Genomic DNA, 19,580 nt, shown 5'->3' with positions numbered 1-19,580 from the left:
TCTCAGTCCACTCTGATTGCCTTTTTTATTAACTTAATTATATTCTAATTTTTATTCTAAATTACTGGTGAACATGTCTCAATTCCCTACTAGAATGAAAACTCCTTAGTGTCAAGAGTGTGCCATTTTTCATGATCGTACCCCCAGCATTTAGCATAGTTCTCAGTATACACAGAATAGACACTTAATACACATTTCGTTTTGTTTCCAATTTAATGGCATTAGATTTTGTGGTATAATGAAAAGAGCAATGATTTAGGACCCAGAAAACTGGAGTTTGAATTCTGTTTCTGCTACTTACTATCCATTTGATCTTGGATGAGTTCACTTGGTCTCTGTGGACCTCTTTTGCCATATCTGTAAAACTGAGGGGCCTGGAGTGAATGATGTCCAAGTTCAGCTCTAAACTCTAGGGTCTTAATTGAAGCATATATAGCCCACACTTGAAGAATCCCTGCTTTGGAGCCCCAGAAGGGGAGCTCAGTTAAACTGAGATTGTATGCCCATCTGTGGTTTAGCTGGCTGCCTTCAACCCCTTAGTTATTCAGACAGTAACTGGTCACTTGAACACTCAGCTGCCCTTATTATTGTAATCCTTCAGATGGCCATCTGTTCTGCTCATGTGGGAGAGCTAGCCCAAGGGAGAAGTACTCAGCTGCCCTGCATCCTCAAATCAGGTCAATTACACCACTGTGCTTTAATTGCTCATGATGGCTAGGCTATTGTATTTGAGCCATCAGTAATTTCCAGTCCATTGTCACTAAGGATCTCAGGGTAATGAAAGTGCCAACCTGTTCCTGGGGGGTTCCTGGCACCATACAGTGTGTAGACCAGCCTGCAAGTGTACATTTCACACCCTATCAGCCCCTGATTTTCAAGCCATCATGTAGGTTAATGTAAAGCCAGGCCACAAAGTAGAGGCAGAGCTGGAGGAAAACTTGTTCAAAGACAGCAATTCATTTTCAATGAAAAGGAGCAGGGGATGGCTATTTCCTAACAATGGATCTAATCTTCCTCAGCTACAGGCAGCATCCTGGGGCTCTGGACGTAGCTCTTTTTTCCAGCTGAGGACTAACCATTCCCTCATGTGATCTGGGGTGAGTGTTTTAACAAGCCAAATTTCAAAAGTGGTTTTCAAATTTCCAGGAAACTGACATTCCTATTTCCTAGATCTCATGTTTGAGAGACTCTGTGATGATTATTTTTCATCTCACACAGCTATAACTGAATAATCTTCTGAATCATTATTACTTCTTTGAAGAGAGTTTGGTCCTTTCTGTCAGATGAAGAAGAATGGAAAAAAATGGTTGATGGAAATATCCCAGGTGGCACATATGAATGTGTTGCATTTGTCACATAATCCAAACTTTTCATTCTTCCAATGATAATCAAATGTTTTTAAAAAGTAAGCACAGGATCAATTTTGCTATTTACTGTCTGTGTGAATTTAGACAAGTCACTTAACTTCTCTGAGGTTCAGCCTCTTCATCTGTTAAAAGAGAGAAGCAGCTAAATGACAAAGTAGATAGAGCACCGGCCCTGGACCCAGGAAGATCTGAGTTCATTTTACTTGAGAAGGAGAAGGAGGAGAAAAAGAAAGAAGAGGAGGGAGGGAAAGAGAGGAGGAAGAGAAGGAAGGGGGAAGAGAAGGAAGGGAGGAGGAAGAGGAAGAGGGAGGAAAAAGAGGAGAAGAGCAAAAGAAATAGGAAAAAAAAGAGAAGGTAAGATTAGATGGCCTCAGAGGTCGCTTTCAGCTCTAAATCTATGATACTGTTACTCAATAACTTAGTTTCCTTCTGTACAAAATCCTATAAGCTTATAATAATTTATGTTTAACTAGTGAGTTTTATTGAACAATATACTCCTTGAGAGGAGGCAACATGTTATTAATAGTATGATATAAGTCATATGTCACTGTGCAAGTTACTTAAATTCTCAGTGCCCTAGGCCACAGGCATCAAACACAAATCCCTTGGGTTGTACTCCCCAGAACAACCAGAACCATGTTAAATATAATTGGGAAAAATTTTAAAACTAATAAAAATATAATAGAATAGAGTATGTAGCAGGCAGGGCTCTTTCTACATGATTTAGTCATCCCCAGTTTCTATTTGGTCCTATTGTTCTCGGTCTTTTTCTAAGACCATAAGTAACAGAGAAAGGAGAAACCTACATGGATAGAAAAGGTTCCCTAAACCTATGAAATCATAGAACTAGTCTTTATAGCTATTCCTATAGTTGATAGCATGGTGGATAGAAGATTGGCCTTAGAACAATGCAATCCTAGTTACAAGTCCTGCCTCCGACATGCTCTGAGTGGGTGACCAGTGGCAAATTACTTAATCCCTTAGGGACTTACATAACTATCTAAAACTATAAATTACAGAAAAGTCTAATTGAATCAATAGAGGAAAGGATATTTCCATATCTGGAATACCCCACAAAAATGAAATTACATGTCCAGATTGCCACTCTCCTTCCTCCCCACAAAAAGGGGGATATTATGGAATCCCCATTAACTAAACATTTCAAATTTTGTACATAATAGATTCATAATTTCATATGTAATGATTTTTCCCATATTCTATCCCATGTTCAAAACAAAACATTTATTTTAAAATAGCAGCAAGCCTCTCATTCTAAGACTCCTCCCATGCTACATCCTCCATTTTGTCTTGGTTCTTTCTTCTCAGCACATATAAGTGTTTTATCGACATCTGGAAATGCTATAATCCAGTGAAATTATACCTGTGGGATCAGATAAAAAAAAAAATGGGAGTCATGCTTCCAAATAGCCCATTTCCTCTCATCTCATGAAGATACACTTGAGTCTTATAATAAAACAGGTTTAGGAGATTTCTTTTCCTATATTTCCCTATACTAAATACATTCTAATTGTAGAATATATTAATATGAATGAGTATATGTTCCCATATTTGTTTAAAAATTGAATCTGGGGAAAATACTGGACTTGGAATCAGGAAAAACCTCAAATACTTACTGGTGTGTGTCTATGAAAAATATCGACCTCACTGGGTTGTTATGAGACCAGTTTTAGAGAGTGTTTCACGAACCTTAAAAACCTATATAATTATGATAAAAAAGATGGAGGATTAGAACATTTTCTCTGATTCCCCTTGACCTTTTTATATCTTTCTAAAACAGAAACTATTCATCAAACATCAATCATGTCTCCTTGAATTAGGACAACTGGAATCCAAAAGAAATTTTAAAAAATTTAAAGCCATGAAATGACATTTAAATCAAACTCACTCAACAAACCTGTCCCCCAAAAAATCCTTGTACTGGCATGAGGTTGCCACATATATAACTCCACACCCTGATTTCTCTTTCCAGTGTCATGGAGCTCCCAACTCTATAAGGACCATAAAATCCAGCACCTTAACAGGCATTATTCTGTGCCACAAAAGATCTCTTCAGAACAGTCAGGAAGAGAGGGAAAGGGTCAGGATACTTACCTGTCTGAACTTTCAATGCCATATCCCACTCCATCTTCCTTCCAGCATGTTGGATATCCAAACTATAAAAATTAGCTCCCTACCATCAGCATGGCAGATTGCTGAACTTTGATGGCAGGCCAGAGAACTGAGGAACAAAGGAAAAATGATAAGACAGACAGAACATGGTCTATGGAAGTTATGTAGCACTATAATAAGCCTGAGAAAAAATACTCAGCATCCAGCTGGGATTAGTTCTGACCTTCCAAAATCATCTGGGAAACAGAACTATGCTGGTGAATTGTCAAGTGGAAGAGGAAGCTAAAACATTGAAATTCCATTCTCAAGGAAACTACGGTCAGAAGGAAGTGAGCAAGAGAGAAAATAAGGGGGGAAGAGATTGGAATTACCAAGGGTCTCAAGAAGAAAATTCAAAGACCTTGAATATAAGTAGATCAATGAACAAGGAAAATATTAACAGGAGAAAGAAATATGTCCACCAGATCTAATATATTAAGACATTAATGAATAAATACTGCAAAACAAAGAAAAATCATCCAACATTTAGTGTGACAGATCTTGTGGGATTTGAGAAGATAGAACCACAAAACACAACTGATTGCTTTAAAAGAAAATGAGAATTATGAGAGCAGAATTTATGTTCTGCGCAGCAAAAATAACAAGCAGAATAGAAGAACTGTAATCTGTGATGGCAAATTTCAGCAAAGAAACAAAAGAAACAATAAATTGAGAATGCAAAAATACATAAGTGAAGGACAAACTAAAAAAACTAAAAATAATAATAATGGTTATAGCAACATGCTCACTATACAAGCAAAGCATTAATTTTGAAGGCAGGATACATAAGGACAACCTAATCATAGATTTCCCAGAAGAACAAGATAGGATTAAAAATCGTAACAACATAACAGAAGTGCCCAGAACTTCTGAACATGGATAATGAATGTAATACCAGTTGAAAACATTCATAGATCACTTCCAGAAAGGATTCCCATAGAAGGCTTCAAATTCCAAAACACAGTAGTTAAATTTAATCATTCATTTCAGAAAAATTTTATATATATATATATTTTTTACTATTTTACTATGTACAAAGAGAGAAATGAAGAAAGAATTTACATTTGTTTTTAGAGTGTTTTTTCATTTTTCAAGTTGAGTCCTACATATATTCAAGATGGGGAACCATCAGATCTTACCAGCTTCCCTGAAACTATATCCTACAGATTCTTGGGTATTATCATTTGACCTGCCAATTCCCTAAAGAATCCTTGGGTCTTGCCATCAACCCTGAAGGTAGATCTGCCCTTCTCATATAGAACATGAGCACTTTAAGAAAAGGGATTGTACTAATGTTTTACTATTATTGCAAATAATTTGCCTGGTGTTTGCTACTTAGTAAATGCTTAATAAATTTTTTTTATTCATTCATCCTTTCATCTAGAGCTTACAATGTGCATTGGTAGCAACACAGATTAAAAATCACTCTTTTTTTATTAAAATACTTTGGAAGTCTGTAAATTTCAGTTCCCTCTCCAAAGTAAATAAAAATTTATATGTAAGATTTCACATTAGCAAAATGCCATAATATCAGAGATCTAAAACTGAAAGAGGGCCCTCAAAGGTACATAGTCTATTCTCTTAATTTTATAGATGAGAAAAAACAAGGCCCAGAAACAATAGATTTCTGCCCAAGATCACACAAGAAAGTAAAGGTCAGAGGTCAAATATAAACCTCAGAGTTCCTTTGTTTTGGTTTAACAAAAAGACACAATGAATTCCTTAATTGACAAAGAAAGTATTTAAGGAATGCAGATCAAGAATAATAGTTACCTCAAGTGGGTATTTTCATATAGGAAATCTAGCATGTAAAGCTTCATGTAAGCGAAGAGAAGAACAGATATGAGTGACTAAACTTAAAGATTCTATCAAACTTGATTCACCCCATTTATAGGGGATTCTTTCAAATCAAATCTGCACTTGCAAACCCCTACCACCAGTACCAACTAGAGCTTTTATTGGTTTGATGATGGGATTTCTGACTCCAACTAGAATAAGACATACCAGAGCAAAGGTTCTTAACATTTTTGTGTCATGGATCCCTTTAGGAGACTGATCAGGTTCATGGACTCCTTTTCAAAAAAAAGTTGTTTAAATTTACAAAATAAAATACATATGATCATAAAGGATATCAATTATATTTCAATTCATTTTTTAAAAAAATTAAATAAATTCACAGATTCTAAATTAAGAATACCTATTAACTAATGTAACTGGTTGAATTGAAGCAGCATGAACTTTTAGCTCTGGTTTTATTTGGTTATTGAAATATATATACATATATATACATTTATATATATATATATCTCCATCTGCATTATTGTAGCTTAAGGGAAAATGAAGATTGTTTGCAAAGGGGATAATATAATAAGCTTCTGACATGGATTATATGCCATATTATGCTCAATGATAGAGTCCAAATCTATTGAGCTTTATTTTTTTGTAATACTAACTTTCCTTTTAAGACTCTCTGAAAAATCTGAATTCTTAATTGCAGTGGGTTTAAATTATTCAGAGTTTGAATGTTTTTTTCTGTTTTTGATTTTTTAAAATAAAAGTCAGAAGTAAAATCAAATTTGACTCATTTTCCTAATCACTCAGCTCTATTCCAGATAAGCCAAGGTCCCAATCCAAACCATTTGATAAGTTTTGCTCCTAAAGCTATGGGGCAGGGTTACGAGAACTAATACTTGCTCTTATCTATAAGCTGAGAATGATAGATGGTCGCCTCCTAAATGTGCTTGATTTCATCCCAGAAGACTTCTTCTTCTTAGCACACAGAAAGAGCAGTTAGATTTCCAGTAGATTAAAGGTTCAATTCAGTTCAATGTATTCCTGATCTCACTGTGACCTCTACCTCTTTCTCTTTGTTATCTCTTAGGCCATCACTCATGTTCCAGCTTCCCTTTCCTTTATTCTCCATCTTGACTTTATTATTTGTCCAACTGTAAGTACTATTCTCTATCCTCAAATCCCTTGTGCCCCTTGTCTTTTCATTGCCTTTCTAAAACTCTTAATGTTGGATTATCCCCACCACCTGTTTTCTCTACTCTTGTTTCCATGCAGCTAAATGGGGTTGAAGGAAAGCACAGAACCATGTAGACTTCAGGTGTTACAAATTTATTACATTACAAATTTATGTTATCTGATCACAACTAAGCACTCACTTTCATAGAACAATCCTTTTAATCTTCCCTAATTTTTAATCTTTCCTTTTCTATTATTCCTTTCTCTGTTGCCTTCCAGAATGGCCAAGTTTCTCCTATCTTAAAAAAAATTTTTAAATGTCATTCAAATGACCTTGTTATTCCTTAAAGATATACTCCTATAACTAGGAAAGGAGGGAAAATTAGGGTACTATCAACAGAAAAACATTGTAGGCATTATTGGTCTTCCAGCGAAATCAAAAAGAAAGCTTAAGATTATTAGATGAAAAATATGCAAGAAGATGAACTACAAACATTAGAAATAATGTGCAAAGTAACAATAAATAAGATGATAATTGACATTCTCATTTGAATGAGAATGGAGTCCATGAACAAATGAAGTCAACAATGATGTGTGTGTGTGTGTGTGTGTTTTCATATAAACTCCTAGGAAGAAAAAAAGACTCACTTTTCAATCTTTCACAATTTGGCTTCTGACTTTATCACTCAATTAAAATTGCTCTCTCCAAGAGTATGTGATCTCTTAATTGATAAATTAAATGGTTTTTATTAGTCCTTATTCTTCTTGAACTCTCTTCAGCACTTGACACCACTGAGCATCTCCCTCCCTGTCTGGAGATTTGTGACATAGTGATTGTTCCTCAGACTCATTCATGTCCCATTCCCTAAAGCTCTATCCTAAAAGCTATTCTTTCCTCTCCTAGTTCTACTTTCTTTTGGATAATCAGCAAACATGGGTTCAACTATTGTCTCTATGGAGATGACTCCCAGATTGATATAACCTTTCCTGATACAGCACCAATGAATGTCTTAGAAGCACCTCCAACCCAACATGTCCAATACAGATTATTATTATCTTTCTCTAAAGCTTATCTCTTCCTAACTTCTTCAGAATCATTTATTCTAAAGCTTATCTAAAGCTGCCAAATTGGAATTCCTAAAGCACAGGTCTGACCATGATGATTCTGTTCAAGAAGCTCCTTTGGTTTCTTATTGCCTCTCAGATCAATAGAAGCTTTTCTGATTAGTATTTAAAGTTTCTAATAATCATTCTAAATTACCTTTCCAGGAATATTACACAATAATCTATTTCATGTACTCCACATTCTAATCAGATTAGACTACTCTTCCTTTACATTTCATTTTCTGATTCTGTGCCTTTACCCAAAGTCTTTCCCATGTTTGAAATGCACTATATTCTTGTCTATACTTTATAGAATCTCCAGCTTCCTTGAAGGGTCTGTTCAGTTCCAAATCCTAGAACAGATACAGAACAAAGTCTGTTATTGTCTCCCCAGTCATTTGTTCTCTCCCCCATATTATGCTTGTTATACTTTAGCTATAGTTTGTTTTACTCGTCTGTGTACATATTATCATACACATAATGTAAGTTGAATGAAGATAAGGGGATTCATTCTTATCATTGAATCCCCCTGCACTTAATCTATTAGTGTTTGGTGCTTAAAATGATAATCAAATGAATAAAGGTATTTATTAAATACCTACTGTGTTGGAATCCTAAAGGAGATACAAAGAAGAATCATATAGTATCCCCTCCCTCAAAGAACTTAATAAACTAGAAGAAGAAACAAGACAAGTATGACAATAAACAAACACAAAATTCTTTTACATTTCAATGGTTTTATAGTCTCATTTATGTGGATTATGACTATGGAAGTAGTCTGTATACTGGACTAACTCCCCTTTTCTCAAGCATGACATTCTACCTACTACCTTCATGCATTTATAGTGATTGTCCCTCTGTACCTATAATGTTCTTCTTTTACTGACTCTTAGTTTCACTAGCTTCCTTCAACATTCAGCTTAAATCACTCCACAAAGACTTTCCCAGTCGGTTCCCCACTCCCAATCCTGTCTCTTCTGCCTGACATTGCTGTTCATTCATACTGTTTATATCTTGAAATGAATATAGCGATCTAGTACATGCTATCTCCTCTACTAAAAGATAAGCTTCTTGAGGGCAGGAACCATAGTTTTGCCTCTCTTTATATCCCCAGTGCTTAGCACAGTCTTGCAAGTGCTTAAAAAATGTTTGTCAATTGATTGATTCCTTCCATTGGTCACAACCTCTCCACATCTTTTATACTGAGCTTACTTACACTTACTATTATTATTACTTACTATGTTTTGCTATTACAACCTATGTTCTTTCATAGATCTTCTATAAAGCATCTACCAAAACTGATAAAAACCTTTCTTCAGAATGTCTAACACTTTGTAGATATCAATCCCTTGCTCTTACTACAGAACTATATAACTGGCTCAGCTCATTTTCTGCTCATAAAATTCTTTAATGGCATCCTTCGTGCTACTTAATGTTTGTTGGATTGTTATGGGTCAATACAAGAAATATAGTATAGTCTATTTATATCTATTAAATGGCCAGTCTAACCATTTTCCATACTCTAGGCATTTTAGCTGATTAATCCCCATGTCTGGAATACTCTCCTTCCTCAACTCTGGCTTTTCAGGCTTCCTGAAAAACTCATCTAGAATCCCATTTTCTACAAGAAGACTTTCTTGAGCTCCCTTAATGTCAGGTGCCTTCTTTTTGTTGATTATCTCCAATTTCTCACAAATATAAATGTAAATATAGTCATAGCTTGCAAACATTAGCTGTTTCCCCCATTACACTATAAGGTCCTTAAAGAGCAAGAATTATCTTTTGTCTTTTTTGGTATTCCTAGTGCTAAGCCCAATACCTACAACACAACACGTTTTTGAAATGTATTGTCTTTTAGGTCAAAAGAAATTTTGATTTTTCAAAGACGATAATGTTTCAAAATTGGTAATTATACAGCATGACCTGGAAAATATTTGTGTTAAAATATAATTCTATTTATTTGGTGGGAACAGCAGGTGGAGTTACAGGTAGAGAGAAGCACCATGGAGTATTTTTGTAGTTTTTCATCCAAATTCATGTCTATTTACTGTGTCTGACCCATATTTATTTAGTGATATACTAAGTAAATTGGTTATTCAACTATATCTCTCAATAATGGGCATTTTTCATCTATTTGTTTTTTCCAGTAAAAATTAATATTAGGTCCTGGATATACTTAGCAAACTATCAATTTGCAAAGAGAAGCATCTAGATGATGTCGTACTATATAAGAAATTTTTTTCCATTTAGACTTTAATTCTGATATGACCCCCACCATTATAAGATACTATTTTCACTTTTCTTCAATACCATTTGGTACTGACCATGTCTAGCACTTTCAAACTCTATTAAATAGTTGGGTAAGACTTCAAACTACAAGCTTCTGCCCTCTTTTTTCTTTTAAAAATGAATTCTATTTTCATACATACTTTTTTCATTCCTCAATTTGCATACCTTTACACTGAAGTAACAAGATTTAAAAATACATATTGACTTGGTTTGATGAGCTTGTAATGATTAAAGAAAATTCTTCTCCATTCTTATGCTCTGCAAGAGATACTAAAACATAGGTTTCAATTATCTTTGTGGTAATCATTTTGTCTACATTTACTGTGATCACTGTATGGAAAATGATCAAGTGGGCCTAAATTATTTTAAATTTTTTAAGTATTTAATTTTTTTCTAAATACATGCAAAAATAGTTTTCTTTTATCTTTTTTAAAATTTATTTTATTTTATTTATTTATTTTTGTTTGTTTATTTATTTATTTATTTTGCTGCTGCAATTGGGGTTCAGTGACTTGCCCAGCATCACACAGCTAGGAAGTGTTAAGTGTCTGAGACCAGATTTGAACTCAGGCCCTCCTGACTTCAGAGCTGGTACTCTATACACTGTGCCACCTAGCTGCCCCTAATTTAATTAAAAAAAAAAAATAATAGTCCTTTATTTTTAAAACAAATGCAAAGATAGCTTTCAACATCCACCCTTGAAAAACGTTGTGTTCCAAAATTTTCTTCCTTCCTCCCCTCCACTCACCCCCTCTCCTGGACACCAAGCAATTCAATATATGTTAAACATGTACAACTCCTCTATATGCACCTCCACACTTACCATGCTGCACAAGAAAAATCAAGCCAAAAAGAGAAAAAATGAAAAAAGCAAGCAAACAACAACAACAAAAAGGTAAAAATAGTATGCTGTGATCTACACTCAGTCCCTGCAGTACCCTTTCTGGATGAAGATGGCCCTCCCCATGACAAATTTATTAGAACTGGCCTGAATCAACCCATTGCCAAAAAGAGCCACGTCCATCAGAATTGATCATCATATAATCTTATTGTTGCTGTATATAATGTTTTCTTGGTTCTACTCACTTAACTTAGCATCAGTTCATTAAGTCTCTCCAGGCCTTTCTGAAATCATCCTGCTGATTGTTTCTTACAGAGCAATAATATTCCATAATATTCATATACCATAAATTATTCAGCCATTCTCCAATTGATGGGCATCCACTCAGTTTCCAGTTTCTTGCCACTACAAAGAGGGCTGCCACAAACATTTTTGCACATGTGGGTCCCTTTCCCTCCTTTAAGATTTTTTTGGGATACAAGCCCAGTAGTAACACTGCTGAATCAAAGGATATACACAGTTTAATAGCCCTTTGGGCATGATTCCAAATTGCTCTCCAGAATGGTTGGATCAATTCAAAACTCCACCAACAATGTGTCCCAGTTTTTTCACATCCCCTCCAACATTTATCATTATCTTTTCCTGTCACCTTAGCCAATCTGAGAAGTGTGTAGTGGTACCTCAGAGTTGTCTTAATTTGCATTTGTCTAATCAATCATGATTTAGAGCACTTTTTCATATGACTAGAAATGATTTTAATTTCTTCATCTGAAAATGATCTGTTCATATTCTTTGACCATTTATCAATTGGAGAATGGCTTGTATTCTTATAAATTTGAGTCAATTATCTATATATAATTTCAGAAATGAGGCTTTTATCAAAACCTTTGGATGTAAAAATTTTCCCCCAGTTTTCTGCTTTCCTTCTAATCTTGTCTAAATTGGTTTTGTTTATACAAAAACTTCTTAATTTAATATAATCAAAATTATGCATTTTGCATTTCATAATGTTCTCTAGTTTTTCTTTGGCCATAAATTCCTTCCTTCTCCAGAGATCTGAGAGGTAGACTCTCCCTTTTTCTCCTAATTTGCTTATAGCATTACCCTTTATGTCTAAATCATAAAGCCATTTCAACTTTATCTTGGTATACATCTTGGTATAGGTGTTTGTCCATGCTTAGCTTCTGTCATACTATATATAAATATTTTATTGTTGTTACTTTTTGGCATGTGATTAAATCAATTCTACCAAGTCCTTTGTTTGATTTTCCAAGGGTTTTTCCCTTTAGCTATCACTTCTTTTTGCCTCCTAGTTTCATTTTTCATAAGAATATTAATATTTATGTGGTTCACTTCTTCTGAGAGTATGTTAATTCACTGGTCAAAGGTCTCACATCTAAAATACCAAGATTTAAGCATAAAGATGGTCTAAAACCTGAATGCCTCCTAATACCGTATACTCCCCTTTTCAAACCCCTACTACCATCATTGTGGAAGAACAGGAAGTTACATAAAATAGAGGATCATTTTTAATGTCTTTTCTGATTATTATGAGTTACAAAGAGCAAAGAATTCATCAACTTGAATCCTACTAGTGATAAACTTCTCTGTACTTATAAATACAGATCATAAAACTATAGAATTTTACAGTTGAAAGGAACATCTAGTTTGTTAGACACAAGAAAGACTCCTCACTGACATTGTAATTTCTACCTATTATTCCTGATTCTTTAGCCCTCAAAATGATTTTTCAAATATATGAAGACAGTTGGTGTCACATTTCTCCAGTATTCAGTTATCGGCATACTACTTGAAGCCTTTCCAACATGGCAGAAATTGGCAGAACTTATACTCAGCTGACATTGCCTATGACTTTACACACAAGATAAATATATAGGATACTTGCAAAAAAATTTCTATGAGAAGCCCAATTAAAAAGATTTTTTTCTGTTTCTTTCAGAGAAGATCACCAAAAACCACATTTCATGAACTGAATCTGAGCATCTAAAGATGTACCCATTCCATGAGAAGTTTCAATAAATACCAAGGGGAAAGTTCATTTCTGGAATGGATCATAGATGAGAGAAAGGGAGAAAAGTCTCATACATTAGAGACAATCCTCTAAAGAGGAATTTATAACCTGGATTCCATAAGCTTAAAAAAATTTGTTGATATCTGCATTTAAAATAATTTGGGTTTTTTTTTTTTGCCATCCTCTATATGTTTACACATTTAAAAATTATTTGAAGAAGGAGTTCATAGGCTTAAGTATGATGCTAAAGGGGTCTAGGACAACAAACACAAAAAAGGTTAGGAATCCTTGTCCTGGAAAATTTATAGAAAGGAAAGACTGCATTGAGAGAGACAAAAGTCATCGGTGGAATAGTGAAAAAAGCTTTTAAAGGACATGGGGGGTTGATGAGAATGGAACAAGTGGGTCAGTTGGTGTGAAGGGATTTGTGAAGTGCTTAGTAGATGAGCTTTGGATAAGCATTTTAATTGAGGGATGCCCATCCAAACTAAACACAGATTCTGAAACCTTCGGAGGCTCCCACATCATTAGCTTTTATATGGATTTCTGCAATGGTAACACAGCCTGCCTTTTATTTGGCCCCCCGGTATTCCAAACAGCTAAGCAAGAATTATATAGGAGGGAAACAGAAATTATTTTTTTGAGAGTTGGAACCTCACAAGTGAACAAGGGAGTCTGGGAAATGTAAAATAGTGAGCAAATCCATTGGCCATTCATCAGGAAATAAAACCAAAACTACCTGTGGTTTGGCTTGAGCAAAAAAGCGAAAACTAACAATGAAGTGCAGACAAAATGAAAATCAACCCTTGATTTGCTCATTTTGAGTCTGCATTTTCTCAAGATATCATCATGGGACACACAGTGCTCTCAGCTCATTAACACAGTTGCACAGAGTGATTTCTTGCAGGTGTAACTCCACTGTACTGTGGAGATGAGCAATCTACCTTGCCTTGGTTCAGGAATACTCAACGAAAATAAAATTGAGGAGAAATAATTACTCCCCACACTAGGACCCTGATTCATTTCCAAGCACAGCAAACCATCCTCCATTTACTGAAAGAAAGTGTTTTATTGTTGTTATCTTGTCACTGTATGAATAAGAAATGAAATTACGAAGAAATTCATTCAATCCAGGCTTTGGTACCTTTGTTTCTAAATTGGCCACCCCCAAAACAATTACAGATTCTAACTGAGGACCTTCCCAGTCCTCATGTAAGCAGGTGCTTACATAGGCAGGAAATAGAATCCCAAGAGGAAAATCCCTGTCTTCCTTCAGAGCATTTACAGAAACACAATATCCTCTGCTAACATGGTAATCACCGCTGGATGTCCCACAAGGGGATGCAACTCTTCACCTTGTAATGTTTAACTGCAGAAGTTTTTTGTAGGGGAGAGATTGATTTACAACACAAGGTGCCTCATTCCCCAGGGCTATTCTCTTCAGTTTAGCCATTAAGAATGCTGTTTCACACTCCTGGGTAATTTGCTGGGGGTAAATAACCAAATGGGGCACCTGAGCAAGCAAACTGTGAGGAACTCAGCTTTCAAACTGGACCTCAAACTGCCCAGTAATGGTGTGGATTGGCTGTCAAGCTTGATTCACTATTGATGTTTTCTCCCTCTGCTCCCTTTTTCTCACTCCCCCTTCCTCTTTTCTTCTCCCCATATCTTTACTTCTCTTCCTTCTTATCTCTTCTCTCCTTTTCTCCCCTCCTTTATTTCTACTCCCTTCCTTACTTCCCTCCTCTTTTCCTTTCTCCTTCCTTCTCTTTCCCAGGCTCCCCTGTTCAGTTTTGAGGTTTCCACTCTCCAAAAAAAAAAAAAAATTCCGTTTCCCTCCTATATAATTCTTGCTTACCCGCTTGGAATAGCTGGGGGGCAAATTCCCACCATTACTGGGAAGTTTTAGGTCTGCTAAAAACTGAGTACTTCACTATTGGCTTGTTCAGGTGCCCCATTTGGTTATTTACCCCCAGCAGATTACCCAGGAGTGTGAAGCAGCTTTCTTAATGGCTAAACTGAAGAGAAAAGTCCTGGGCTTGAGGCACCCTGTATTATAAATCTATCTTTCCCATACTGAAACTTCAGCAGTTAACTTCCCTCCCTTCTCCCTCCTGTTCCCCTGTCTTCCCCCTCTCCTCTCTCCCTTTCTCCCTCTTCCTTTCTTTTTACCCTCTTCTCTACCTTCCATCTCTGAAAAGGCTTAACCCCAGTCAAGACTTCTTTACTCAGAGAAGTTATTCCTTTTCTGATTTCCCCAGTTGCTCAGAACTGCTCATTTCTATTTTCTTAACAAAAACAACCTTCCTCTTGCACTGCTCAAACATTTATTTCTTTGAGGCATTTCTGAGTACTTTATAATGTTCATTTATTAAGCCTTACTCAGTGTGATGAACAGGAAGGGAAATGGTAGGTCTACATAGAGTCAGCCATTGGTCCTCCACCCACCATCCCCATGATCGATAGCAGAAACCTGAATAAATGACATGTGGCGTGCCTTCTGTCCCGGGGCCAGTGCCCTTTCTACCTCACCACTCAGCTCCTCCTGCAGTCAGACCCATCTCTGCTTTTAATCATTCTGATTCCTGTTTATTAGAGATGCACAGGGTGACTGGGGAAATCCTGATGCCAGAATTACCTCCAAATTACCCCGACACCTGGGCCCCAACACAACTGTAAGCAGTCACTCTGGGATTTCGCCACTTTCCCAGCTGGTGTATTTTTAACTCTGGGTTGTTTTTACTGTCTGATTTACAGCTGAGGGCCAAGTCAAGGGAGTACATCCTTTCTTCAGTACCTGGTAAGGTCCAAGTAAACTGTGGGTGCTCCACAAATAATTATCATTAATAACAGTGTGTCAGTAACTTTGAGCAATACTCAGCTTATTCCAGATGAATGAATCCACCCTTTGGCAGAGGGGAAAGCCCGTCTCCCTGGCATTTTTCAAGTTCTCCCAGGATCATTCATTATCCATCGAAGGCTGAATGTTTGTTTCCTTAGCTGGCGAGGTGGACAGGATGGTATTTCTGTAGCCTGCCTACATTTCTCATGGCAACTACATATGCCAAATATTTCCAAGTCTGTTTGCCTCGCCTTTGATTATTCCCAGTAAGTCTCCAGGGCCACTAGCTTTGCCTAGATCCTGTTAGCTACATCAGGCTTCAAAGGTACAACATGATGGAATCATAGAAGGCAAGGAAGTAAGGAACTGGGAGGAGTGGAAGGGGTTTACAGGGGGAGGGGAGATGAAAAGTGGGGAGAGAGGCCTTGGTGGGGGAAGAGGAGGAGGAAGTATTGTTAATAACAAGACCACTGGGAGAACACTCAGCCATGGGAATGATTTCAGTTTAAGCAACAAAGAATGTTTTGTTTCCTGAGCTCACAACTGAGCAGCACTTGGCTGCAACATAAGAAAGGGATCCCTGGGGGTCTGGGGTATTCAACTGCCTCCCTCATCACCATAGGCTGTCATCTTGTCAAGAGCCTATAAACCAAACAGCATTGGGCCTAGTCAGCACCAGGGAAAGAGGCCTCTAAGGAAAACTTAAGACTCTGCAGATGTGATGGCAGGATACAATGGAGCACTCCCCCCTTTCCCTTTCAGTCTACTGTGATTCCCTTCTCTATCCTGGGAACCACGCCCTCTCTGAGATGCTGCTGTCTGGCCAGGGCAAGAAGTAAAACGAAGCTTCTGACCACCTGTTACATTAAAGATTCTAGAAGCAGTTTTCAGAAAGGATATTTATTACAGAACACAAGATCAGGGGAGACTTGGGGGTATTTTTTCAAATGCCTTTTTAAAAAGTGACATTTTAGTTTCTAATTTTTTTTTCTGTCCTCACCTCAACTTTGGCTTAAACTGTTAATCAGTTTTCTTCATTATAAAGGATCTGTATCTGATAATAAAGAAGTCATTTTTGATAGGAATGAGATAGATAACTCTGAGTAACCAATACAATAATTTAATTAACTTTAGTAACTTCTAAAAAATTATAGAATTTGAAAGAATCAGATATCTTATTTTCAATAACTATTTTTTCCTAGCATGCTCCAATGTAAAAAATGAACACACACCTGAAACGAATAAACAACCCCTGATTCAGAACAAGAAAATTAGGTATATAGTGATAATCTTTCAACTAGAAGAGATATGAACTCATCAACAAACACTAGTAGGATTTAAAAAAAAACTTTTTATTCACTTTTTAAAAATATACATTGATATAAATATCAATTAAACTATAAAGAATATGAACTCCAAGTAACTAAAAAACCAATAATGCTCCCAGAGGACTGATAATAAAATATCACTTCTTTCAGCAGAGTCATAGGGGATCACTAGGGAAACAGGCTGAATACATTGTCATTTATAGTTATTTTATGGGATATTTTAACTTTTATTTTATTTTGTTTCGAACAAAGTTTAGCCTTCTCTCTTTCCTACTCCCCTTCATCCTACACTGAGAGAGAAAAACAAAACCTCTATTATAAACATATATAGTCATACAAAACAAATTTTACATTAGCCATGTCTAACAAAAATATATGTCAGTCTGAACTTTGGATCCATTACCTCTCTATCAGTAAGTTGGCAGCATGTTTCATCATGAGTGCTCAGGAATTTTGGTTAGTCATTGTGTTGATCAGATTTCCTAGGCTTTCTAATATATCGCATTTCATCTTATATTATGTGTTGCATATCACATAAATATATATTATGCCTCTTTATAATATATTTCTATAAATATTTATGTAATTTATGTGAATACATGTAAATAAATATACATATATATTTTTTTCATCAATTTCCTTTTTATCTCATCCCCTTTCCCATTGACAACATATGGAAAAGGAAACCTTTATAAACATGCAGTTAATTTAAATAAATGTACAAACTAGCCATGTCCTAAAAAAAAATGTCTCATTCTCCATTCTGAGATTTTTACCTCTCTATCAGGAGGTGAAGAGTATGTTTCCTCATTATTCTTCTGGAATTCTTTTTGGTCATTATGTTAATAAAACTTTCCCATAATAGTATTCCATCATATTTATATATCATGACTTGTTTATCCATTCTCCCATGTATGAGCACTCCTATAGCTTTCCATTATTTGCCACCTCAAAAAAAGCTCTAAATACTTTTGTACATTTTTTATAATTTGTTTTGCTTAGAACTAATCCCTCCCTTCCTCTATCTTCCCTCTAATTTCCCCTTTTCTTCTACCCCTCCTATTTCCTTGTTTTAAATAAAATGTATTTCTGTACCCAATTCTGTGTGTCTGTGTTTTTACTTCCTTTGACCGGTTCAGGTAAGAGTAAGGCTCAAGTGACAATCTCTGTGTACCCAGATTATGTGGTATGATTTTCCCTAATCTTCTGTGCTCCCCCAAGCTATATATTTATTCCTATTGCCCTTTTTCCATTTCTAAAATCAAGACAAAAGAGAACAACTCTCAGATTTTGTCTAATTGGACTCTGTTAACCCTAGGGATTAAGAGATACTTGCATCCCCCCATATTTTAATAAAAGCAGTTTATCCTTTTTTTAGCTTTTTATTATTCATTTTTGTTTATTTTTTCATGTTTCTTCTCCTTTGAATTTCAAAGTTCTTCTACAATTCTAGTCTTTTCAAAAGAAATGCTTCAAAGTCCTTTTTTCATTAAAGGTACCTTCTCCCCCCACACCCCATTCCCTGTAGCATTATACTTAGGTTTGATAGATTTCATTCTTGACTGTAAATTCATATCCTTTGCTTTCTTGAATATCTATTCCAAGTTCTTACTTCTTTATGGTAGTGGTGGTTGCTAAATCATATGTGAGCCTGATTATAGTCCTTTTTACTTGAATCCTTTCTAATTACCTGTAGCATTTTTTCTTTGACCAAGAGGCTCTGGATTTTACCTATTGATGTTCCTGGGAGTTTTCATTTTAAATTTCTTTCAGGAAATGGCCTTGGTTTCTTTCCATTTCCACTTTGTCCCTTAGTTTTAAGAAATCTGAACAATTTTCTTTTAAGATGCCTTGAAATATCTCTGGTCTCTTTTTTTGTCATAATGTTCAAGTAGTTCAATGATTCTTAATTTTTTTCTCCTCAGTCTATTTTCTAGGTCAATTGTTTTTGTTATAAGATAAATAATTTTTTCTACTTTTTTCTGCCTTTTGATTTAGCTTTAATACTTCTTGTTGCCTTATGGAGTGCCTGATTTCTATTTGATCCATTCTGATTTTCAGTTTGTTGCTTGGGCAAAGTTTTATACCTCTTTTTGCCAAAGTGTTAATTCCCTTTCCAAATCTTTCTTCCAAAGCTCTCATTACTTTTCCAATTTTTTCCTCAAATATTCCCATTCCACTAGTAAAAACCTTTTTAATTATTTTTAAACTCTTGCTTCATCTCTTCTAGGAATTTTAGTTGAATTTGTGCCCAATTGTGTTTTTCTCTGATACTTTGTTAGGTATTTTTGGAGTCATTCTCTTCTGGATTTGGATTTGAGAATCCCTGCTGCCATAATAGCTCTTTATGATAGAGTTCTTTTTTTTTGTTTGTTTGCCCATTCTTCTAGTCTACTTCCTGACTTCAGAATGGGTATTAAGAACGTGCTCTGCAGCATTTCTGAAGGAAAAGTCTGGGCTGATACTATTGTTGCTTCCTTGGGGTACTGAATGTTGTGTTATTCCAAGATTTGAGAGACTTACAAGCTTTCAGTGTTCCCCAAATGATGTAATTCAGAGCAAAATCTGATTGCTGCCTTCCTGTTCTGAGCTCTATAAATTTCTGGCTTGTATTTGAGTCTAGGCAAGAAAAAACTCATTT

At 35.7% G+C, this 19,580-nt stretch overlaps 1 long non-coding RNA gene across 1 annotated transcript; it reads right to left on the bottom strand.

The window, feature by feature from the left end:
- Positions 1 to 1,649: 1,649 nt before the first annotated feature.
- On the bottom strand, positions 1,650 to 4,181 carry LOC116421130. The gene is made up of 3 exons (XR_004231437.1): positions 3,480 to 4,181; positions 3,002 to 3,083; positions 1,650 to 2,748 (listed from the first exon to the last, which is right to left on the bottom strand). It is a non-coding gene; the product is annotated as an uncharacterized LOC116421130 (long non-coding RNA).
- Positions 4,182 to 19,580: the final 15,399 nt, after the last annotated feature.

The sequence above is a fragment of the Sarcophilus harrisii genome, chromosome 1 (assembly GCF_902635505.1).
Source record: "Sarcophilus harrisii chromosome 1, mSarHar1.11, whole genome shotgun sequence".
In the NCBI taxonomy this organism is placed as follows: domain Eukaryota; kingdom Metazoa; phylum Chordata; class Mammalia; order Dasyuromorphia; family Dasyuridae; genus Sarcophilus; species Sarcophilus harrisii.
The sequence above is the reverse complement of the archived record's forward strand: the minus strand, read 5'-3'. Positions and strand labels throughout refer to the sequence as shown.